Source organism: Echinops telfairi, unplaced genomic scaffold (genome assembly GCF_000313985.2).
Source record: "Echinops telfairi isolate 266 unplaced genomic scaffold, ASM31398v2 ScPeMD7_7457;HRSCAF=8495, whole genome shotgun sequence".
Lineage (NCBI taxonomy): Eukaryota > Metazoa > Chordata > Mammalia > Afrosoricida > Tenrecidae > Echinops > Echinops telfairi.
Window position 1 is genome coordinate 8,943,507 of NW_022111357.1, and position 6,442 is coordinate 8,949,948.

The 6,442-nt window shown below is 43.7% G+C and overlaps 1 pseudogene; it reads right to left on the minus strand.

Moving 5' to 3' along the window:
- Nucleotides 1-453: 453 nt before the first annotated feature.
- On the minus strand, nt 454-936 carry LOC101654499 (annotated as a pseudogene).
- Nucleotides 937-6,442: the final 5,506 nt, after the last annotated feature.

Below are 6,442 nucleotides of genomic sequence, written 5' to 3' on the forward strand. Positions count from 1 at the left end.
TTAAGTGGAGAGGAAATGTTTTGAGAATGATGAAGGCAATGAATGTACAAATGCGCTTTACACAATTGATGTATGTATGGATTGTGATACGAGTTGTATAAGCCCCTAATAAAATGATTTTAAAAAAAGATTCTGGCATGGGAATAGATTTAAAACAATACTGCATGATTTTCAGAACAGGTCAATTGGTACAAATGATAAGCACATTTAAAATGCTGACTGCTAGGTGTCCAGATAACCCAAACATGGAGGTTGCAAATTCCGTCACACGTGTAGCCTGATAAAACTGCCTTTACTACTCCTAATGGAAGCTTTGTAAAACTTACTCACCAAGCTAACATGTTGGTAAGTATAAATGACACACTAGATCCTGTCTCAAACTCCACTTCCAAAGCAATACCGTCAGGCACCCGTTGATTGGATGCAACGGTTGTTTCTATGACCACTGGAGTCTTAGAAGCGCAGCTGCACGACAGGTTGATGCTTGCCCAAACACGAACCTTGCTCGCTATTAAAAGCTCCACGGCGCTTTTGCCTTATGAACTGTGGGGCGCCTTCATATTTCACGCGACCTTCCATTCATGCCAGGCTGACAAGCGCCGGAGCGCTCCTGAGTCCTGCGGCACAATGGACAGCAATACAACAGCCAGGCTTTTCCTGAAACTTAATCTTCACGAGACTTAATCAGTCATCGACAATTTGGTTGGACGGTGGCGCACCATCGTCAAAAGGCCAATCAGGAATACGAATGCCTTCTTTTTCCACAAGAGCAGTGTCATACGTTGCTTCACATACTCTTATGATTGTGCTAACCCCATACTTCTTAAGTTCCTCTGTACATTTATTTAAGGTCGCACTGGTTGGGTTGTGTGTAATGAGAAATCTCATGTTCCTGTATGTGACTTCCACAGGACCTGGGTGGTTCATTCGAACCATGTTAATTTCATTTACAAAACACTCGATAGGGCTATGAAAGAACTTTAAAATAATGAATACAGAAATGATGTAAAGAAAATGAAGTCTACTTCAAAATACTCCACTTGAACTTTGTGCTCTGAGTATGATGTTCGTAGTCATGGGAATGAAATGAACCTCCTAACCAGCAGCAGCAATTCTCCCATCCAGGAGCACTGAGGCAGTAGAAAGGAAGTGCACTAGGTCTACCCCATCCAGGTCAGAGCTCTTAGAACTGGCTCTGTGTGTGGATTTCCACCCAACACTTCTGTGTCTGTTATCCGCTCTTATGGGGGCTTCTTGGTGGAGTAATGAATTTCTACAGTTCCCTTGTCTGCATAGAGGTCGTGTTTTGCCTGGCAATAATCTCCACTGCCCTTCCAAAACTCCATCAATGTGTGACCAAGAACACCACAGAACTGAGGAGTATGCTTGCTCATTGAAGATTGTGGCCTAACCAGATAGCCGATCCCGAGGCGGCAGTGACACAGGCACCAGGCTCTCTGTAGACTCCTATTTCTTATAAAAGAACGGCTCTTTAAGGTAACATTTAGTGAGTGCTATGCTTGCTTTTATGTAACAATTTTAGGAGTGTTAGAGCAGTGAGTGAAGACCACAGGAAGCAGGGAGAAGGCTTAAACACAAATCCTCACAACTGGACCAATGAGCAATGTTGTGATAAACAGAGATTGGATCCTGGTCCCTGAGAACTTCCATTGGGTACAAACTGTTCATAAAGCAATAACTTTTAAAGGTATCAATTTGTGTTGTTTGCTGTGTACTTTTCTTCCTTTGCATCACCGTTTCAGATTTTAGCTGGAGCCAAAGCAAAAGTGTTGGAAACTGTAAAAATGACCTGGCATCCGAGGTCCTTTAACGTCATCAGATGGGAAGAGAACTGCGATCAACATTAGCCCAAAGCTGATTCCCATGAGGTAGAAGTCAGCTAGACCTCCATTTTCCAAAGTTTAAAATAAATAAATCAATTTGATGCCACGTATCCCTGCTGCAATACTCTTCTCTGCTGTATTTGTTAATTAGTTGTAAATAATTTGTTCATTTCCTGCAAAGACCACACATACCTCAGACAATATTTGGAAGTAACAGGAGCAACTCAAGACACAGCTGCTTCTTGGCCTGCGGCCTGGGCCCCACCTCCAGGCCCAGCCTTTGTCCTGCCCCAGCTTGGGTCACAGCTGTTCAGTTTGGCCAGTTAAGTGCCTGCAGGTGCTCTGCTCTACCAGGAAGCTGCCGTCCCAAAGTGCTCAGTTCTCTTGTGCTATGGGTCAGCAGCCTAGGTTGCTGGCGCTGTGATACAGCCATCTGGTGCCATTTTCAGTGTGAGAGCTCTGTCTCCTGGGTCTAGAAGGTTCTTAGCGCAGGGACCGGGGGTTGGTCCAAAAGACGTGTTCTGCTCCCGCTCCCATCTCTCCTTGCTAGTGCAGTCCCTCCTCCGCCTCTGAGAGTGGCTCCTGTGCTAGGATGCCGTTTTTTTAGAAAAACAAAACCAAGGATACTTCTAGATGTGCATAGATAGAAAGACATTTATCTTTTGAAAAAAATTACCCCCCACAGTTTAGAGGTGGTCAAGTCCAAATCTAGGCAGGCCCCAAAGCTGTGGGTCAGATAGTAGGCTAAAGACTTCTGACACATGTAGCTATGGGGCTGTTGCTTCCAAGATTGGCAGGAAAGTGACAGGCTGCTGACTACCAAGGTTGATAAGTTGTATGGTAGATCCCTGAAGACTCCCAGGGTAGGCTGGCAATATGCAGGAAGTTGGCTTAAGTCCAAAGAATTGGATGTCCATAAGCCAGATGCAGAATCCAGAGCTAGCAAGTAGACAACCAAGCTTTCCCACAGCATCCAGTTATATAGGAAATAGGCCACACCCTCAAGAAACATTTCTTTCCATTGTATTAGGCGATGACCTGAGTAAGGGAGTTAAACTTCACCCTCATCTTACAATCTATTGGCTGCTTACAGCATTTCCCAGTATAGAGTTAATTAGATGGTGTTAAGTCACATCATGGGAAATTACTAGACCTTAACTGCCAAACTACTGAGAACTCCGGCCCCGTCAAGCTGATACAAACCTAACTATTACAATTCCCTTTAAGCCTACTAAGTGACAGGACTGACCAATCCCCTGTAAGGATTCCAAGCACCTTATTTGTCCAGTTCCAGTCCTACAAGGTTTCGATGCACCTTATTTTATTATTAGCAGGCTGTCCAAGCCTCTTGGTAGGCTACCAGCACCTTGGTTGCACAGTCCTACCAATCATTTTGTGGCACTCACAAGACCACGGCTGTGGTGGTGGTTGTTAGGCACCCTCCAGTCGATTCCTACTCATAGCGACCGTACGGACAACAGAACAAAACACGGCTCCATCCTGCACCATCCTCACAGTGGTTCCTATGTTTGAGCACAAGACTTGGCTAAAGGGTGCCTTCAAAGGCATTCATGGCCCCACAGAAGTCAAGAACTGGTTTTGTGGTTTATAAAAATTTCAGCTGCGGGGAGGGAGGGGAAAAATGAGGACCTAATGTCGGGGGTTTAAGTGGAGACAAAATGTTTTGAGAATGATGTACAAATGTGCTTTACACAATTGACGTGTGTATGGATTGCGACAACAGTTGTATGAGCCCCTAATAAAATGTTTAAAAAAAAATTTCAGCTGCTAGGAAAGTTTATGAAAAGTGACCAGGGAGAGTGTGTGTGTATATGTGCATGAAGATCATGGGAAATTCCCACTATCTTTTATTTACGTTTTCCCATGAACTTTTTGAAGTCCTCTCAGGTGTGGTTTGCTGAGGAGGCATTAAGTGCCTTTGAAAAACAAGAGATTTCATAAGGGTGGAGGTCAAGGTCTATAGGTTGTCTGTTATGAGGGGACTGGCACCATGTGTTTGGACAGCACTCTGGGCAGAGGGCAGGACCCTGTGGATAGGGACTCACACGCAGCCTCGCTGCACACATTTCCATCGGACCCGCAGAGAACATTCAGGCTGGGCCCATTAACACAATGACTGTTGAGGCTCGCTGATGCTTTGGTGCTGGGTAGTACCTAGGACACATGTGAGGGTCACACGTGGCTCGGCTAACCACAAGGTCTGCAGTTGAAAACCACCGGCCTCTCTGCGGGAGAAAGACGGGGCTTTCTACTCCTATGAAGAGTGATCGTCTTGGAAACCCACAGGGGGCACTTCTACCCTGCCCTGTAGAGTCGCTGTGATTCACCATTGACTTGATGGCAGTGAATTTGGTTTCTGGTTTTGAGACATATATATGGTCCTAGTGGCATGCTTCCTGGAAATCTCAAGAATGACGGAGATAAACATTTTCTGCCAATAGAGACAGATACGGTCTCGTATTTGAATTTAGGCTGATTATACCAAACACACGGCATTTCCTCCATATCTGAGTAGAGTATATGCTAAAATGTATACCCATTTCTTTTGGATAAAGTGTTAGAATGCGGTTTGGTTCCTTCAACTGCCAATTTTAAATGCGTATCTAGAGAGGAGAGATCCTGTAGCAGGCAAGCTGTAGTCCAAGAAGAGCCCCCAGTTTCTAAGTGATAATCTGTGATAGCCACATTCTTTGCCCACAAACTCATTGTCATTGAATTTATTCTGACCCACAGGGTTCCTAAAGGACAGAATCAAATAGCCCTACAGGATTCCCAAGGCTGAAAACCTTTGCGTCCATAAGATTACATCTTTCTCCCACTGAGCAGCAGGACCCTATCCACAGGGTCCTGCCCTCTCCCCAGAGTGCTGTCCAAATACATGGTGCCAGTCCCCTCATAAGTTGGGCTTAAACTTCCAACTTTTTGGTTAGCAACTGGCCGCTCACCACTGCTCCATCAGGGCTCCTTCACATCCCTTAGAATTCCTAGATCTTAAGAGAATCCTGTTTGATATCCAAAGCTGGAAGTTCAAAAAAAAAATTTAGCAGTTAATGGCATTTCTTTATTCTTTGCATTGTATATCCAAATAAATTGGTTGTGTTTATTTTTTAAGAGCTGAGAACTAAAATTGCTTTATTTGATTATCTCACTCGGGTAGTATATTCATTTAGCCTGCTTGGTTGTCACATTTAAATTGGTAATCCAATTTTAACAGGTTTAAACAATAAAGGGAAGAATTTGACTTTAAAATTGAAAAATAAAGAAGGAGAATTTCCATATTTGGTTCTGTCAGGACTGGCTGGACTGCAGTTTTCTTTCTTTCCTTTTTTTTTTTTTTTTCATTTTTCTGTAATTCTGTCAACTCCACCATCTTTGGATGGACCCTCAAGCTGATTTTCTTCAGGAACATTGGAGAATAGTGCCATTGCGATGCTCCTGAAGGTGTGATTCCACGGAACACACAGCCAGTTTCAAAGTGAATTTATTCAGCACATGGTCATCTGAATTCATAACTCAGAGACAGTGACAATGAGAGAGAGAAACAAACAAACAAAAAATTCCTGAGGCAGAAAGGATGTAGTCATTCATCCATTCAACCAGAAATATTTGTTGAGTAACTACTCCATGTCCAATACATGCAGCTCCAAGTGGCAAGCACATTATCAAACCAGTCCAGAGAAATCTCAGCTTCCCTCCCCTGATCAGTTCAGAGTCCAAGGGCAAGTACAGCCCTGTTCACCCAGGGCCAGTCAGTGGGTACAGTCTTTTCTTTTCCGTAGCTCCAATGATCTAATGGAATGACTCACAAACTACTGGGAAAGGACTCTCCTTAATCTAGAAGGGAAAAGGATACAAGCAACACAGAAAGGTCCGACATGGGTCTTGCCCTGAGCTTTACATCTCCAGGAGATGCCCTGACCCTGCATTTCCTCATCCGTGCCAAAAAAAAAAAAAAAGGAGGTATCTCTTCACAACTGTTAGATCAATTGCCTGCTTCTGAACCAATTAATGAGGTACAGAGGCTGCAATACTGTTACTGAATTGTACTAATTAGGGTCCTTCTCTAGGGGCAGAGGACCCCTGGTGCAGTAGTGGTTACACCTTGGGCTGCAATCTAAAGGTCAACAGTTCGAAACCACCAGCCACTCTGCAGGAGAAACACTGGGCTTTCTACTCCTGCAAGTAGTTACAGTCTTGGAAACTCATGAGGTCAGTTCTACACTGTCCTATAAGGTCACTATGAGTCAACATCCCTGGAGAGCAATGAATTTGGATTTGGGGTGTCTTTTTTTTTCAAACTAAGGGTAGAGCACATTCCATGCAAAGCAAGGCTGCTACTCAGTGGGAAGGGCTAGAATGGAGCATTGCCTAGAGAATTCAAATAGATTTGAAAAAATGCTTCACAGAAGAAAGGGGAGGGGGATACTTTTGAGATATACTAAAAGTACAGTGCAATTGTCTTTGAGACAATGAAACTGAGGGTGGATTTCATTTTTCATTACCTTTGAGCATATATACATATACATATATACATACACATACATACATATATATATACATATGTTGTGTTTTTCCTG